The sequence below is a fragment of the Copidosoma floridanum genome, unplaced genomic scaffold (assembly GCF_036245765.1).
Source record: "Copidosoma floridanum isolate Cflo_tuat_1 unplaced genomic scaffold, Cflo_Japanese_pri ptg000008l, whole genome shotgun sequence".
Taxonomy (NCBI): Eukaryota; Metazoa; Arthropoda; class Insecta; order Hymenoptera; family Encyrtidae; genus Copidosoma; species Copidosoma floridanum.
In genome coordinates, this window is record NW_028321885.1 from 7058098 (window position 1) to 7076815 (window position 18718).

At 36.2% G+C, this 18718-nt stretch overlaps 1 protein-coding gene across 4 annotated transcripts in view; it reads left to right on the forward strand.

The window, feature by feature from the left end:
* Window positions 1-18718, forward strand: part of Asx (transcriptional regulator additional sex combs) — a 422683-nt gene that overhangs the window by 274882 nt on the left and 129083 nt on the right. The gene's annotated exons all lie outside the window — the stretch shown is intronic.

Here is an 18718-nt window from a genome sequence, read left to right on the forward strand (position 1 = left end):
CTACAATACAGGAAAAAGAATGTGTGTACCGTAAAATGCTCCAAACAAGATTTTATAACGCACAGTTAACACAAATTGGTCTTACCGTTAAGTTAGCTACAAGGTAAACTTCTGCTATGTATGGTTGGCATAGAGTCTATGCTTGATCTTAAAATCAAACAGTAATATCGATTGTGTGATATTGACTATAGATATTTGCTTAGTTCACACTGTTTACAGCAGACTATATATATCGTTGCCTAACTAGATGCCTACTTAGTGAAAAATTTGAATGTATAGAAAAATTATGCATCTTAAATACAATTTACATCTTATAACTCTACACTCCGTACGTCTTAAATCAAAACATTCAAGGTCAATATCGAAGGTAAGGGTGTAAATGATTGGATTAATTTTAAGCAATATACAAAATAATTATTTCTTAACTGTGCAAATCACTTGTACTATTTCTATAGTCTTCATCGGTGATAAACAAGAACTAACCGTGAAAAATATTCGATTTTTTAATAAATAAAAATTATCAATAATTAATCATGGGCAATCTGAAATTGATTAAAATTTTATACATCATCAACAAAAATCCTTTTAATTTTTTAGCTAGTTCATCCATACTATTGATTGGATAGCTGTATCATCAGGAAAAAAGTACGGTCAGTAAAATTAACTGTTTCCAATAATTAATCAAGCCCACGTTTGACAACATCATTTGGAGCTTGCAGAGAAAAATAAAAAATAAGATGGCAAATAAGATAAATAATTTTTAATAACATTTTTCCTACTGTGTGTTATGAGTTAGAGAAGCAGTAATTGGATTCAGTGATTTACACAATGTTTAATTAGACAGCCATTTATACAATCAACTTAATAACGTAGGTAATTTAAATCTTTTTCAAACTGCCATTAATAAAAATCTGTAGACCCAAGTAAACTAAACAATCTGGGTCATTCAAAAATAATTATACATGTATAATCAATAATTTCAATAATAGTAAATTACAGAGTTGTTGAACAAAAATACGAGAAACTTACACATGGCTTCGAAAATTTTCGTAAGCAATAAGTAATAATTAAGTTTAGAAATTATGCGAAATTAGGTAGTTATTTAGTAAATGTCATTAAGATTATATGTAAACTTTGTTAATGTATAAAAAACAACGATGATTAAAACTAGTAAAAAAATGATACTGGGGTATTATGTGGGAATTGCAGAGCTTGGGGGTGTAAGAGGATAGAATACACGTGAAAGAAAGTTATGTATCCGTTTATTCGAGGTTCGAAGCAAGAGCAGTTGCGTGCGAGGTGTTAGGTTCGGGGGCCGATCGAAGAGAGAGAGCGGGAGAGTTGTTAACGTTCGGACCCGCCGCTGACAGGTGCTCTCTGTGTCTGCTGCTCATGCGCCGCGAGAGCTTATAAAGGTTCTAGACACTGTACGTCACGGGGTGCTTCAGTGCGTTACTTCAAAAATAATTCAAAGGCTATATAGGCCTGTTACTACGGAGAATTGTCCCTGTCTAAGAATGACTTTATCTTTGGTAGTATTCGATAGAAAATGTCAAAAAAAACTTAAACCCAAATTTTCAGCTTCCTACTGGGTGTGTATGCGCAGTAATGTCAAACGTCTTATTTTTTTTCTTACTTATATTTCTCTACATCAGTTTGTACTCGAAAAATTGAAAAACAAATTTATAGAAGTAACTTTTTACATGGCCAACAGTAAAAAAAAATTTTCAACATCAAATGGCGTATAAAAAAACTTTTTAACAAACGCATCATATTTAGGTCATATTGATTTTTTAAAAAGTACCATATTTCATGGACTAAAGTATCTTCTTATATGTTTTGTTGTTCTTCCTGCTATCTTGCAATGCCTTTAGCTATGTTTTCGGTAAAACATGAAAAAAAAAACTGAAACCTTATTTATTAAAGTAAAATGTGATCTAATTTAAGAAATATTGTACTAATTTACCTTGAAACTGTTGCCCTTAAGGTAGTTTATTTTGCCCATTGCGATACAAATCTTAGTTTTGTGAGATCTCTGGCAAGATATCATGTAAAATGCCAAAAGCTGGTATTATATATTCCCATTGACTACCTTACGTAAGTACGTAAAAAGTTTGCAGCCTTATGATTTGAAAATTTAAATTGCTTAAAATATTGAAAGAAAACATTGTCTGTGTAGTGTATGCAAGATTGTATATAGGAGCAAAAGTATTGTAAGTGTTTAACACGATTAGTAACCGTAAGAGCTCTACTCTGATAGTAGTTGTCTTGTAAGCTACAGAATTATTAAAATATTCAAAAGACAAAATTGACGTTTGATGAAGCTTTAAAAAACGCTCTGGCTTGTGAAAGCGCAGTGAAAAATGCAGACAGATTGACGAGTGTTTGTAGTAAGTCTCCAAGTCACGAACAAATGTATAGTTTAAACTCATCAAAAAGCAAGTAGAAGGGCAAATGGATATAAGGGTGCTTGCTCAAGATTGCAACAAACGAACAAAGGGACAAATCAATCAAATTTAACTTATTTCTGCTGTGGGTAAAAAAATCACAAGGCTTCAGAGTACAGATAGCGGTTCAAGGAGTGTAATTTTTGCCATCGTAAGGGCCACCTAGAAGTAATATGCAGAAAAAAGGGGGTGCAGCTGTTTAATTTTTCGAGCAAAGCGTATCGTCGGCCGAAGAAGAAAAAAAAAGCGAGGTCACATGTAGTGTTAACGATTTTTTTGTATTACGCGAAGATAAAAATATTCATTTTTGCAGTTCAAAAAACTTATGCAATACAATAGGAGCAGGGCCAATGTGGCTGCAATTAAAAATAAGCGGAAAAATAATTAATTTTGAAATTGATACGGGAACTTCCATTTGGATTTTCTAGGACCTTTTTTTAGTCATATGCTTCTGGTAGTTGTGGACGTGCACTCTAAATGACCAGAAATCATTGATTTCAAATCCGACACTACAGCACAAAAAATCAAAATGATAAGCATGTTGTTTACTCAACACGGTTTGCCTCAGCATGTAATAACAGACAACGGTAGGCAGTTTGCTAGCGAAAAATTAAAAATTTTTTTATTAAAATTAGGAATTGAACAATCGTTTTCGCTTCCATACGACCCCTTAACGAACGTTGCAGCCAAGAATTTTGTGGGAGTCTTCAAAGATAAAATCAAGAAAATTGTGAAGAGGGGGAGAAGATTGTAGGAAGCTATTGATATTTTTCTTTTCGATTATCGCTGTATACTACATTGTACGACTAACAAAAGCCCCGCGTTTTTAAGTACAAGCGAAAGCTTCACACGCGTTTTGACAAGTTACGCCCAAGCGCAGAAGCGAATGTTTTGACTAAACAAGAGGTGCAAATTTTATGTAGTAGTGGCCCTCGCAATCCATCTTTTGAAGGAGTCGACATAGTCATGGCTGACGATCATAGGGCAGGTAGTTTTAAGCGTGTCAAGGCAGAAATTGTTAAATGCCTTACACCATTAACATTTAACGTTAAAGTAGCGCCTGATACAATTTGGAAACATCACCGCAATCAGCTGATACAATGCGAAAAAAAAATGTAGCTCCACGCGCGTCCGAGCGTCTAAAACAGTAAGCGTTAAAAAAACTACCTTGAACGGGAGGAATTGTAGTGTATGCGAGATTCTACATAAGAGCAAAAGTATTGTAAGTGTGTAACATGATGAGTAACCGTAAGAGAGCTACTTTGATAGTAGTTGTCGTGGGAGCGTATTCAATCTCCGTTTTAAACCTCTCTAGGTTTACCTTTACTTTAGCGTAGTAGCTCGAGCTATTAACAAGTCAATCTAGAGCGTATTCTCCCTATAATCATTGTCACCTTTCAATATATTAAAGTTGTTATTCAAGTGTCTCTTTTTTGTGTTTTCTCACCTGACCATTTCATCCTCATTGCTATCCCCACGCATTATGTTACAGTCTGTATTTACTATTTGAAGCCTTTTACTAGAAAAGCAAAAACGTTTTTTCTTATTTATTTCAAAATTAGCAATTTACATAATGAGGCATAATAATAATTGAACTTTAATATTATATTTACTTTACAAAAGTAAAAAAAAGTAACAAAAATAGTTTTGTTAATTTATCGTTATCACTGTCTTTGACCATGCAAACTTCTATTTTATCACAAAGAAGCAATTTAAGAACAATCTCTAATGGTTTTATTATTTGACAGAAATCTTTTAATCTTCTTTTGCTGATGTATTTTTTATTTTGTTCTCTGGCTCCATGGTATTTAATATTTCTTCTTTTGTATCTTTATTAGACTCTCAGCGCTTACTTAATTTATTATTCGAGAAGCATACAATTCGACATAGAAATCCCAAGTCAGTTAAAATTTTATCATCTAGTTTCTGATCTAATAGTATTTTTGCTTAAAACAGCATGTGCTGCTTCTACTACCCATTTTAATTTTGTTATGAATGTCGTATTGTTACGTAGGAATTGTGGAGTTTGGGGGTATAAGGGGATTGAATACACGTGAAAGAAAGTAAATGTCCGTTTATTAGTGTCTCAAAGCGAGAGCAGTCGCGTGCGTGGCGTTAGGTTCGGAGGCTGATCGGAGAGAGAGAGAGAGCGGGAGAGCTGATAACGCTCGGGCCTGCCGCCGAAAGGTGATCATCATACTCTGTATCCGCTGCTCATGCGCCGTGAGAGGTGAGTCTTGGGCGCGAACTTACAAAGGTTCTAGATACTGTACGTCACACGTCCGAGGCCACGTGGTCATCGTCCTCGATGGCCATACTGGTTTGTGTGTGCAAGTATATTTGTGTTATGTTGTCTGTGAATTATTTGTGTATACATGATTGTTATTGTTTGCGCTGCTCTCTTTACATTATTTTGTATAATTACATTCTTTGTACATTTATTATTTATTTAATTATTCTTTTTTATTTTTTTATTTTATTTATTTATTTATTTATTTATTATTTTTTTTTTTTAATCTGTACACATCTTATGTATGACCCTTTTTATTACATTGTCGATCTCAATGATCATCGTGGATTAGTTGTGAACTGAGCTGGTAGTCTTCTGCCTTCTGATCCTACCCGCTCGCCCAGTAGCACTTGTACCTCTCGAGCATTAACCATGGCCCTCTGGGTTGACAAGTCTTGTAGTACTGAGATGGTGTTTTCGCGGTTCCTCTCCCGTCCGCCTGTAATCATTCTCAAACCTTTAAGTATTATTGGACCCCCCCATTTTAAAAATCCAAAAGATCCGGCTGCCACTCCTAGTGCTATTTCCGCTGTCAACAATGCGTATTCTTTCCAATTTAAGAATTCCTCCTTTGTTTGAACTAACTCGTGTGCCCGTTGGAGTATATCTGCTAGCTTAGTACCTGTTTTTATCCTATTGTCAAGTCCGTGCTCCTGGATATCGAGTTCCTGTAGTCCGTCTCTTTTTATCACTGCTTTCATTGATTCCAATAATATATCTCCTTCAGTCCCTTTCACCTTTTGTAGTATATCCTTCAAGTTTAGATTTGCGCTTTCAAGCTTCATTATGCGACTTTCACCTTCGTCTTGTCCTGGATCTAGTCTTGTATTCGATGCTTGAGCTATACAGTCTCTTGCTAAGCTGACTACCCCAGAATCCACCACCTTCAGTGTCTTATGTTCAGAGTGTTCACACTGTACATGGACTTTGTCCTTTCTCGTGGTGGAAAAGGCATGTTGGTTTTTAGCATGGAGACGTGTCCAAAATGTGCCCTTTAACTTGGCTAATATTATCGGACATTCTTCTGGTTTCTTCACTGCAATCCCCAATATGATACGTATCTCACAGGGGTGGTCCTCTTCGACTTCCTGTGTTGGGTCCATTTGTGTGCATATTCGTGTTTTTCCTAGTCTTTTACATAGTCTTATCACCTCTTGCAGTATTGGCGTTGATCTTTTCTCACTAACACTGCTCGCTATGTATTCGTATGTTGGCTGCAAGTATGCCACTAAATCCGTAGTATTTAAGCCTTTTTGTTCTACTGGCAATGATGATATCCCAAGAAGGTCCAAATTTTCTTTTGTAACTAGTGGTATCCGTATGTAATATATTATTCTGCCGTTGAATGCTATGGTCGTTATTTTTGAGATTTCTCCAATTTCTTCTTCTGTGATTATATTTTTCTTTACTGGGAACTGTAGATCTGGTCTCGGCTGCTCTGCCAAAATTTTTGCTTCCAAAATCGCTTTTAATGCCGCATCTGGTATATGTGTCGTTCCCTGACTTGCCAAGTATATTATGTCCACCGTTGTTCCAAATTTTGTTATAAGTTTCTCGGCTAAGTGTTCAAATTCGCCCACCATTTCTGTAACTCTGTCATAATTGCCGAAGTACTCTGCGAACATTTTTAAACCTTCCTTCGTTGTTCTTCCAGCTTCATCTTTTAAACGTTCTTATATCTTGAAGGTATTGTTTATGGTTTCCATATGTTATGACTCTAATTTGTTACATTAAGTACTTAGTTGTTTCCATTGAGTTAGTCGGGATCGCCTCTACTAGCTTTTGTATTTTCTCTTTTTCCGCGTCAGGCACACCCCTTTGCAGCGCTTGCACCGTCTTGCTTCGAGCATCGATCTTTTGGCCTACTACTGTTCTATATGCCTCTTTTACCCTATCCAAGGCCCTTAGGACTTTTTCTGCCGTGTACTCTACTTGTTCTATACATTCGTGTTCCTTTTTTACCGTCACCCTGCACTTCCATTTTGCTTGCTTTTTCGCGTCTAAAAACGAATTAACCTCCTCGACAACGTCATTCCAATCTACATACCATATTATTTTCCAAGTTGATACGACTGCTTGGACTGGGCCCAAGCTCTCCACCAATATTCCAGGGTTTCTTTTAATTTCCTCTATCTCTCCAGGTTGCTGTGTCACCGGCATGGTTCCAGCCCTGAAACACAAGATTTGTATTTTTTTTTTCATACTGTTTTTGATTGCTGATCTCGTAAGTCGTCCGAAGGCCAGGCTTACGAGAGGAGTATACTATTTTGGACTTGTTGTTCCTGATATCTCGTTTTTCTTTTTCTTTTTTTTTTAATTTGCTTCTTACTCTTTACGATTTAGTTTTGTTATCCTGCATTATTCTCCGAGTTCTCTATTATCTAACAATTGGGTTTTTATAATGCATGCTTTCTTGATTTTATCCACGTGTGTAATTCTTGTTTCATTGCCACGTTTCAGTTTTATATTGTGGTTTTTGTAATTTATTCCTACGATTTCGTATGGTCCTTCGTAGTGATCCTCATATTTTTTTCTCGGCTCTTTAAGAACATAGACTATTTCCCCTTTCATGAAAAGTCTTGTGTTCAATTTTTCGTCGTAATAATATTTGGACCTGTATTTCGCCTGAACTTGATTTATGGCTGCTATTGTTCTTAGTTGCGTCATTGTTTTTATTACGTCTTCTACATATTCATCATGCGTTTGTTTATTCATTGTTTTCTTAAAGCTAGATGGGATTCTGGCTGGGTAGCCCAGCAATACTTCTTGAGGCGCTATCCCCGTTGCTGAGTGTTTTGTCGAATTGTAAGCGCACATGCACATGCCTAAATGATCGCCCCAAAAGTCATCTTCATTTACGTATGCCTTTAAATATTCCGTTAATGTATGATGCATTCGTTCTATTGTGCCGTTACTCCGTGGATGGAGGGCTGTTGTTCCCATTTTTTTTTTTTAAATACCCTTGCGAACTCTTTTAACAGTTTGTTTTAGAAATGTGCACCTCTGTCTGACAGCATTTTTTCTGGGGCGCCAAAGTATGCAATTACTCTGTTTAAAAGTGCTTTTGCTGTTTCTAACGCCGTCGCCCTTTTTACTGGTACAAGAATTATATATTTCGTGAGCCAGTCCTGAATTCACAATATGTGACTATTGCCATGAGCCGATAGTTTGTTTATCGGGTTCTAAAAATCAATTGATATTTTTTCAAATGGCTTAGCTGGTGTATCTGTTACAACTAAAGCCTGTTTTGTTTTTACTCCAATAAGTTTCTTAGATTGGCATGATTCACAACCTAACACAAACTGACGTACGTCCGGTCGCATATTTCGCCTGTAATAGTCTTTCGCAATTTTGTTGTAAGTCTGGTTTATACCTCTGTGGCCTCCTACCGATGACTCGTGGTATTTTTTGAGTACATCAAATCGTTGCTCAACTGGTGGTACTACTAAATTGTTCAAGTACAACACTGCCGATATTTTTGTGTTTTCAAAGGTGTTTTCAAATTGCTCTGCGAAATAGTCCCACTGTCATATGCTAAGTATTGATAAATCTCGTATAATACCTATTGACGTCAACTTGTTGAACAACATGAGCTGTTTTAAAGATGATATACATTTCTTAATATTCGATTTTAATCCCGCACTGTCAAGGTGCTCTTTTACGTATAATTGCATTGCTGATACTTTTCTTGCTCTAGATAGGAAGACCTCTTTAACCCTTCTATTTTCTTTATTCATGGCTGTTGGATTTATATAACCTCTCTCGTGAAGTGCGTCTATGGCTTCTGTGTCCGGTATGTTTTCTGTTATTGTACAGAAGGCTAAGTTGTCAATGTATCTAAATGGGTGTTTGTTTATTTTCTTAAGCCTTTAAAATGGTGGTATATCCTTATCTTCCTCTGGCGGCCAGGGTGGTATTTGTACTGGTAGTCGTGTCTGGCAAGCTCTGTACCTTTTTAAACCTGGTATACTTATATTGATTTTGCCATAATATGTGCTCTCGGCATTTTCATCTGCCAGCATGTTCGCATTAAGTAACTCCTTTCTTTTTTCATTATCGCTAACTTCTTTTTCGTGACTTTCATTGTTTACGTCGTCATCCGATATTTTTGGTGTTTCTTGTTCCGCTATTGGGCTAGGCTCATCTGGCGGTTCCGGTGTTGGTGGTGGCGGATCGCGCTTCTTTGGTATTCGTTTTTCTTTTGTTTCAAAGTCTGACTCATCACTCGTCTCGTGATCTGTTTTGTTGTCTTCCTTTATTTTCTTATTAACTCTTCCCTTGACTTCCTGTCTCGTATTTGGGAACTTGTTTTCATTCCTTTTCCTCAATGTTGCTCGTCTCTCCCCTCGTACTATCTCACTGTCTTCATTACTTAAATTTTTGTATAATTCATACATTGATTTATAGCGTTTTTGTCTTTTTTCGCAAAGCGCCTGATAGTGCTCCGGCTCATACCGCATGGGCGCATATTCATTTCCTTTGATTCCTGTGTAGTGTTGACAGATTGGAGATCCATCTTTTTTTACGTAGTGCACACATATGTTCTTTTTGAACTACTGAGAAAAGACAAAAATGAACTCTCCATCGCCAAACTCTTAATCCTTCCTCAAATTTCTCTGAGTATTTTCCGGGTTGACGCAGTTTTTAATATGTTCAGAATGCAGTAAGATTTTTCTTAGCTGCTTTGCTGTCAAGTCCAGATCGAACAGTACAATAAGACTATATAACAGGCAATTACAATCGCCCTTAACATCTACTAAATCCCACTCTTTCCATGGCTCTGCACAATTTCCGTCTGATCCGAGTTTTTGCTCATTAAGTGCATTGTTTGGAATTAATTGGTTCTTTTTGCTCGATTCTTCATCATTCAAATTACCGAACGCCCCAGAGGTCTCGCCATGATTTAAGCATAGCTTTTCTCCCTGATTATCCTACGAAAGATTTGCTCCTTCGCTGCTAGTTTTGCCCTTACTTTTCTCTTCCTCACTTTTATCTTCCGTACTTACTGTTCCCTCTTTTTCTTTGTTTCGATCACCTTATTGACTTAAATCACTGCTGCTATCTTCTACCTCCCATACATCTATTCTGACTCCTGGTTTTCCCTCTACCTCTCTTTTTCTGATATTGACTAAAACTTTTTTTTGGAGTCTATCTGCCTTTTTTTGTAACATGCTGGTAAGGTCGTTAATCTTTTTTGGATCCTTTTCCGCAAAATAATTAGACTCTTTCTGCCTTTCTTGTCGTGGATTTTCTGATCGTGTTTCTTCCCCGGACATTCGATTCTCCGAAGTACTACGACTTTTTAAGCTTCTCTCCATACTGTCGTCTCTCTCTTTCCCATGCTCTGATCCGTTCGAGCATATTTCAATTTCCTCCGAATTATTGTGTTTAACTTCTGGTCTTTTTTCCCAATTCCCTATTACATTTTCTTCAGTCTGTGTGTTTTTTACAGGAGTAACAGGAAAATTCTGTCTAATTCTGTTCAGAGTGTCGAGCTGCCTTTGTTTTTTCTTCCCTTGCTTTTGCCTTGTTTTGTGGTCTATGATGACATAAGGTGTGCTTGTTTTTTGTACCCCTTTTATCCAGCCCTTCTCTTCCTTCGTGTGCTCTTATTTATACTTAAGTGGCCCCTGCGATAAGATTTTCTCTCCAGTTTGTTGTTTCTCCTCAACTTCTCCTTCCGAACACAATTTCACTTGAGTCTTTTTCTTCCTGGGTTTTTTATGTGATGAATCTAAGTCTGATTCAACTACTACCTTCTTTAACTTACCGTCGATCCGTATTTTTGATTTTGCCCTAATTTTGAACATACGGGCTGGTGGGCCGTCACTTACTACACCCTCTTCCTTCTCTTGTTCATCTGCCATTTGATACAGTTCTATTCGCGGTAGTTCTGGGTTCTTTTCGCCCTCTTTTACGACTGAGTTTCTTGAAAGAGCATCTGGTGCGTTGTTTGAGATACCTGGGCGATAAATTACATCAAAATCGTAACCACGCAACTCTGCCTTTAATCTGTTGAAATGAATGTCAGGTTTTTTGGACGTGTTAAAATGTTTCAATGGCTCGTGATCCGTAACCACCGTGAACTTCCTGCCATACAGATAAGGTCTAAACTGTTCCTTTGCAAAAACTACTGCTAGCAACTCCTTATCATATGTTGGATATCTAAGTTCACTACCCTTGAGGCACCGTGACGCATATTCACATGGTCTATCCTTACCTATCTCACCCTGACTAAGGATTGTCCCGATGGCATAATCCGATGCATCTGTTGTAACAATAAACGGTTTACTTAAGTCCAGTGCTGTTAATACAGGTTCCGAACATAGCGCATCCACTAGTTTTTTAAAGGCCTCTTCCTCTTTTTCACCCCATTTAAACTTTGTATTCTTCTTTGTCATTGTAGAGAGTGGTCGCGCTATCTTTGCATAATCTTTTATGAATTTTCTGTAATATCCCGCGAATCCAAGAAACTGCTTAATTTTCCTTGTATTTGTCGGTCTTGTATTTTTTTTTGCGGCTCCGATCTTTTTGGGGTCTGTCTTTATCTTACCATTTCCAACCACGTGACCAAGGACTTTTGCTTTTTTCTTCAAAAATTGATATTTTCTGGCTCTATGGTCATGTTCGCTTTTGCCAGTCTTTCTATCAATTTTTTGAAGCGTTTTTCATGTTCTTCGAGAGTTGCTGCGAACACCATGATGTCATCCATGTATACTTTAATTTCTTGCCCTTGTAGATTGGCTAGAGCTAACGTTATCGCCCTCAGGAATGTATTTGGTGACCCTAAGCATCCCATTAGCATACGTTTATATTGATAGTGCCCGTCGGGTCCCAAAAATGCAGTTTTATGCGCGTCCTCTTCTTAAATTTTAATCTGGTGGAATCCACTCTTCAAATTAACTACTGTGATGTACTTAGCAGCCGCTAAGTGCTCCAATATGTCGCTTTGAAAGAATAGTGGGTAACAGCTTCCAACAGTTATTTCGTTCAGCTGTTTGAAATCTGTGACCAGTCGCCACCTTTTCTCGCCGTTTTGTCCTGGCGGTTTAGGCACTATCCATATATTTGAGTTATATGGGGACGTTGACGGTTCTATAGTATCTAAATCTATCAATTTTTGAATTTCTCTCCTGATGTTTTCCTTCACCGCGGGCGGGTATCTATATCTTCTGACCACTACTGGCTTATTTGTTGTAGTCTCTATTTTGTGTTTAATTAAATGAGTTGTTTTTAACGGTTCTCCGTCCAACCCAAACACAAATGGATTCATCGATATTAATTATCCTACGCGCTGTAACTCTTCTTCGTTACAGCCCTCAGTGTCGATCAGTGTCATAATTTTTTCAATTCTTATTTTGACACTTCTTATATCACAGTCTTTTTACGCGTACGTGTCGATTTCTTTATCTCCACGTACGCTTTTATATCTCAATCTGTATTTTTTTTCTATTTCTTTTTCTTTTAATTTGACTTCCTCGAGCAAGCCCACAAATGCAGTCTTTTCTTCTCTGGCGCCGTCCCCCACGTAACCAGTTATTTCTATTTTCTTCACTTTTTTGCACTCTATCAGATCCACTTCCGGTACTGTAATTCTCCTTTTTTTGTTTGAAAAATTCACGCATTCCGCATATATTTTACCTTTATTATTAGTGCTGTAAAAGTCTCCAAAATGCACATGTTCTCCCACATCTTGAAGTAGCACGAATCCAACTTGAATCTTTCCGAATTCTTCTTTGACTCTTGCATATATAACCTGCCTGGATCTCGCTGCTATCTCGAAATATTCTGCCATCTTCAGTGGGGTTTCTACACCACCTAGGCTAAGTGTATTTGTTTTTGCGCTCACCTCGCCATTGTATTTCTTAAACACATCCTATCCAAGGATTCCGTCTACTTCGATCGAAAAATCCTGCGGGACTACATGGAAAGTGCACTTCATACCATGGATCATTGTGTCCACCGTGCCTTTTGTTTTACGTTCTCAATAAGTTAATTCAATTATTTTTACTCTTACATTCTCATCCAATGGCTAATTTTCTTTTATTTTATCTTCTTTTAGTATCGAGATCTCAGCACCCGTGTCAGCATAGAAATCTGATCTTTTATTTTGGAAATCCTCACTCTTCAGCGTTACTGTTGTCGGTCTGCGTCCTACTGCTGCATAGTTAATTAGTTTCGTCGTGACTTCTTTCTTGTCCTCTTTTCCCATCGATATATTTTTTATCTTTTAAATTTTTTTTAAATTTGGTTCGATTTGTTGACGAGTATTAATTTTGTTTTAGTTTACATCCTTTCTTCACACCTCCAACTGTATGAGTTTTTTCTCTTTCTCTCCAATTTTTACATCGTTTACTTTTGGTTCTTCACAATACGTAGCCACTCTTTCCCGATGCTCAATGTTTGGGGAGTACTTCGAGCATCGTTCTAAAATTTCGGCTTCTGTTTACTAGAGATATCACCCCGTCTAGGTTCAGCCTCCCTTGCGTCTTGTGTCCTGTTTGTGTGTCTAGGCTTATAACGCTCGTTACATTTCCAATCATAATTATTTCGGCTATCATCTCTACCACTGTCTCCTTGGCCGTAATTTCTGCCATTTGGCTCATAATATCTGTTATTACTATTGTTATTGTTATTATTTTCGCGATAAGCATACTCTTTTTCTAAATCTCTCCCATATCTGCCGTAGTTGTCTTTATTTTATGCCTGAGCCATATTACTATGTCTGTAGTCTTCTGGTCTTCTTCCACTATCATTGTATGATCTTGCACTTCTTCTTTTTTCACCCCTATCCTGGTACCTTGTATAGTACGGTGCTCTGGTCTCCTCACCGCGACTTTTCGTCACTAGCAGCCCTTTTTCTATGTCGTTCCACAATGAACGACACTCTTTTGCTTTGTGCCTAATTCGGCCACAATAGTTACACTTGTTTACCTCGTCTTCTTTTTTGTTAAATATTTTTTTTCATCTCTCATATTTATTGCTGTCTACTCGAGGTAATTTCATAGCCATCATATCCTCGACTTTCAATGCCAATGTAATGGTCTTTGTTAGCGTTATGGGCCTATGCATTGAAACTTCGTGGTTGCACGGGGGATTAAGGCCTAATATATATTGGGTCACTACTTCTTTTTGAATATTTTCCTTGAATTCCTGCCTTAACATTTCAGAAACTCCAAGGTTTGCTTCTTAAAGCCCCATAGCCCTGTTAAACAATTTTTGCATGCGATCTTAGTATTCTTCTACAGATTCCCTATCCCTTTGTCGTTCCGACCTAATTTTTGCCATAACTGTCTGTGTGATACTGATGGCCCCGTACCTTTCCGTAACCTCCTCGAGAAATTCTTCAATAGACTCAAACTGTGTGATTCTATCATTTAAATGTGCTGCTGCTCAAACTTTTAGCCTGCTGGATAGCGTTGCCAAAAAATATAGGACGTCTCTGTTGTCCACCTGTCGGCCTATTGCCCTTACTACCCTTGTGAACGCTGTTAGATTTGTTGGATCCCCTGTAAATATTGGTATTGTGGGGATTATTGGGCTCAATTCTTTAATCGAGTATTTTAAATTCCTTTCATACTCCCGGTGATGCGGCGATCTGTGTGTAGCTCCTTCTGTTGTTTGCTCCCACTTTTCCTGGTTATTTTTAAAATTTTTGAACTCCCGCATCGGTCTAGCTTTCCTTCTATCTCTGTTGTGGAATTCTCTTTCATTTTCTCTCCCCTCCCTTTTTGGCCATCTCCGGAGCAACTCTGTCTCCCTTCTCCAGTTGCCAAGCTGATTCCTAGCGGGCCCTCTATCTGACTCATCCCCTTCCTCTTCACTATCATCACTACCCAGGGGCTCTATATATGATTCTGAGGCTTCGTTTCCTCCAATTATTTGCTTAGGGCCCTCTTTTTTCTTGTCTCTTAGCACGACCGTTTTCATGCCCTTAAACATTTTTCCAATTAAGTCTTTTGTTTTTTTGTTCGACTTTTCTAACTCTTTGACCGCTTCGGGATCGTGGCAAAATTGTAACCATAAACCGTCATCTGTTACGACCTCCGCGTCTGCTAAGCGGTCCACCGCCCCACCTACAACGTTATTTATTTTTTCCGACTGCATTTTGTTTTTTTTAGCTTGGTTGTTTTTTTTGTTTGTTTGGTTGTATTTGTTTGTTTTGGGCCTATTTGATAAAACTTATCGCCCAGCAGTAATATTATTTACCGTTTAAATAATTTTTGTCTACCTGGACAGTATTGTAAGCAGTACGATCCAAAGCATTTTCGTGTCCGTACACAAAGTTTCCAAAGAAAAATATTGCTACCAGAGAGTGCGTAGTGCTGTGTAGTTTCGTGTTTTGGCTCTCCCTTATCTTATTTCCTGACGGTGCCGGCCTCCTGGATGGCTGCTGTGCGCCTACGCTGGTACTTGACACCTGCTCGTTTTTCACGTGTCTCGTTACGTGTGTCCTCTTAACACTGTTTTTTTTTTCTTGTTATTATTTTCAGTTTCTTCTTTAAAATCTTTTTTTTTTTTTTTTTTTTTTCTCTTTTCTTTTCACAATAATTCTTTTTATTTTTACTTACACTGCACTGTGGGTGCTTCCCGACGACAAAAGAAAACTAAAAAAAAATTTTTCTATCACTTTGTCGTACACAACTTGCCCCACGTCGAGCACCAAAAATTGGGGGTTGGGTTATCTACAACCTCCTGTTACGTGGGAATTGTTGAGTTTGGGGACGTAAGGGGATTGAATACACGTGGAAGAAAGTATATGTTCGTTTATTAGAGTCTCAAGGCGAGAGCAGTCGCGTGCGTGGCGTTAGGTTCGGAGGCTGATCGGAGAGAGATAGCGGGAGAGCTGATAATGCTCTGGCCCGCCGCCGAAAGGTGATCATCATACTCTGTATCCGCTGCTCATGCGCCGTGAGAGGTGAGTCTTGGGCGCGAACTTACAAAGGTTCTAGATACTGTACGTCACAGTATTATTTGATTCCTGAGTAGTAAGTTGAAATTTTTTTCATTAGGCTTAGTCATTAAAACAATGTATCCTCATTTTTTCTGATTTATTTTTATTATCTTGTAAGCCTCTATCTAAGACAAAAATGGTACTTTTTTCGAAAATTCTCATTAAAATTTCGGTATTATTAGCATTGGAAGTATAAGAACCTTTCACATCAACAATATAGCCATTAGCGGTACATATCATAAATGTCTTGACCAGAAGTACACTCTTTTGTCCTGAAGATATTTTTAATATCTAATACTAAAGCAATAACTGCGTTTGAATCACCAATTCGCAGTTTAAATGAAAAACAACAATTGCGTTAGTTGTTGTTCTTATCGAAGAATATCTAAGAGAAGTCAGCTGCCCTCAAAGTCTTACACTATTTTTTTAAGATAATTCTTCCAATACTTTTAATATTTTTTTTTTAAATGACGAAGTCAACAATTGTTTCTAACATACTTTAATGTACTTTTACTGATAATATATTTAGAAATTTAGATATTTTTTCTACGGCTATTTTACTTGTCGAAGAAAATATACTTATTTTGTGCAACTCATTGTCATAAAATCTTTTTTTGATCTTATGGTAACGGCAGCATCGATTACCATTAGGAATAAATACATCGATTTTGCTAAGTACTTGAACTCTAGATTTAATAGGTACAATAAGTATGTCTTTTTTTCTTAATAACCACAAATAAAGCAGTAGCAATGAGTTGATGTAGTTCTTGAAATAGGTAACTCTATTGTTTTTGCTTCTTCTTTTTGAACGACGGTGTAACCTGAAGGTTTTGCATTTGTTGGGAACTCATAATCCGTCAAACTAACCTGTTAAAAGCTCTCAGAAATATTCGATTCTTCAGAACTAATAGTTTCTAAAACATGTACAGAGTTGTCAGATGTTGATTGTGTCACAACTTTTGTTAAATAAGGTCTACATAAGTTATGTAACAGATCCTTATTTTTATGTTTTCTGAGCCTGCAAGTTTTTTTGCATGTTCTAATCCGACGTTAGTCTCTAAAATTTTTGTTAGACCATTTACTTTTTTCAAAAAAAGTAAAAGAAAATTTTTGCTCATCGCATTATGTATCTTGTTTAAGAGATTTTTCATTTGTGAACGTCATAGCTGTAAGGGAGATAGAGCTGATTACGAACATTAAAAATTAGATGACTAATGCATTATTTCTGTAATAAGAAAAAGTTATGTTTCAACTGAAGAATTACATTATTTATATATAAATAGTATTCATAAAACAAAATACTTATTGAAAAACATTTTGATCAGACTCAAGGTAGGAAACTAGTGTTAAAAACAAAGTCATCAGCCTTAGTACATAAAATATTTTTAAATTTAAGATACACTGTAAATATAAAAGATGGACAAAATTTTGCTATCTTACCTCTATAAACATTGGCTCTTTTACGTCAAAATGCTCAGAATTGGTGGCTTTAAAATAGTGTTGAATGTCAATCCTTGGATTGTTTACGACTCAAAAAATCTTGAATAATAACTTGGGCTTAAACAAATCAAAGTTTTTTTTTTAAATAAAAGTTCTAGAGGCAATTGATTCTGCAATGTAAACATGTACCTTTTTTAAAAACTGAAAAATTAAGAGTCTGAGACAATTAGGTTTACGTAAATTAGTAAATACTAATCACATACATTTTTTATGGTCACATAAAAAAATTCAGTTTCACATATTACACTTTTAAAAATGTTAATGTGTAGTTATGGGTTTTGTTGTAAAAATATCAATAATGCTCACCAGGTAAGTATAATATACAGCTTTATACTAATTGAATTGAAGGTTAAATAGTTTTTTAGTTCGGTTTTAAATAGTGTTAAAACAATACCTTAATTTATAATTACATATTTTAATGATTATTATTGTAACATTTTAGCTTAGGACGTAGAACGTAAGGAACGTTTGTCAGCATTGAAAAAATGGTCGAGTTATAGTAAAAAAACATTAGATAAAGTAAGTTTAGAGAGTTGCATATTTATTACAACAAGTGTATTATTAATTAAACATTATGAGCAAAAGCTTGTTGATCATTAAAATTTCAGCACCCATCAGCTCGTTGCACACTGTCTGTGGCCAACTTCACGATAAATGGACAAATGTTATGTAAGCAGGTGAGTTATTAATTCCTATAACAATTGTTTTAATTTGCAACAAAATGGACTGAAATAGTTTTTGAGCAAGGTGCTAGTTTTAAAAGACATATAGATATTAAAAGACGTGGAAAAATGTATGATGGTTAACTGTGGTTTACATAAATAAAACTATTCTATAGTTTTAAAGTCTATTTAATAAAAATTAAAAATATTGTTCAATGAGTAAATAAACCATCAACATCTTACATACAAAGTTAAAAAAGTTATTAGTTTATGTAACTTATAAAAAAACTGTCCAGCTAGTATCATTTTCATGTTTCATACATTTTATTTTCTCTGCCTTTTCAAATGCAAATTCAATTAAGATTAACGTTACCAAAGCAGAATAGAAATGATAGCTTTCTTAAAATAATCCTATTAAAATGCACTACTCAGAATCGTTTGAAAACAATATTGACCAGAAAAAATTGTACATAACCCTAAAAATTGATTATTGGCTAACTTTAGGTAAATCATCATAAAAATTGAAAAACTTTAAGCAAAATCATTCATATCATCACTAAATACATTGGAAAAAGCTACTCAAACATAATAAAAATGTATGTAACTAATTAAAAACCCAATATAACTTAAAAAATTAGACATCTTGAGTTTTTCGTACGTGCCACCTGAAACATTGCAAAAACAACTACGGAATCATACAGAGCACCGAAAGTACGGATGAATAAGCTACAAAAGATTGTTAACAATGTATATCAGCTATAAAAAACTGCAAATAACCTCAAAAATAACAAGTTTTTGGTCATTTTCAGTACATGTCACTACTAATCATATCGCAAAAAAGTTAGTAACATTGCGAAAAAAATCT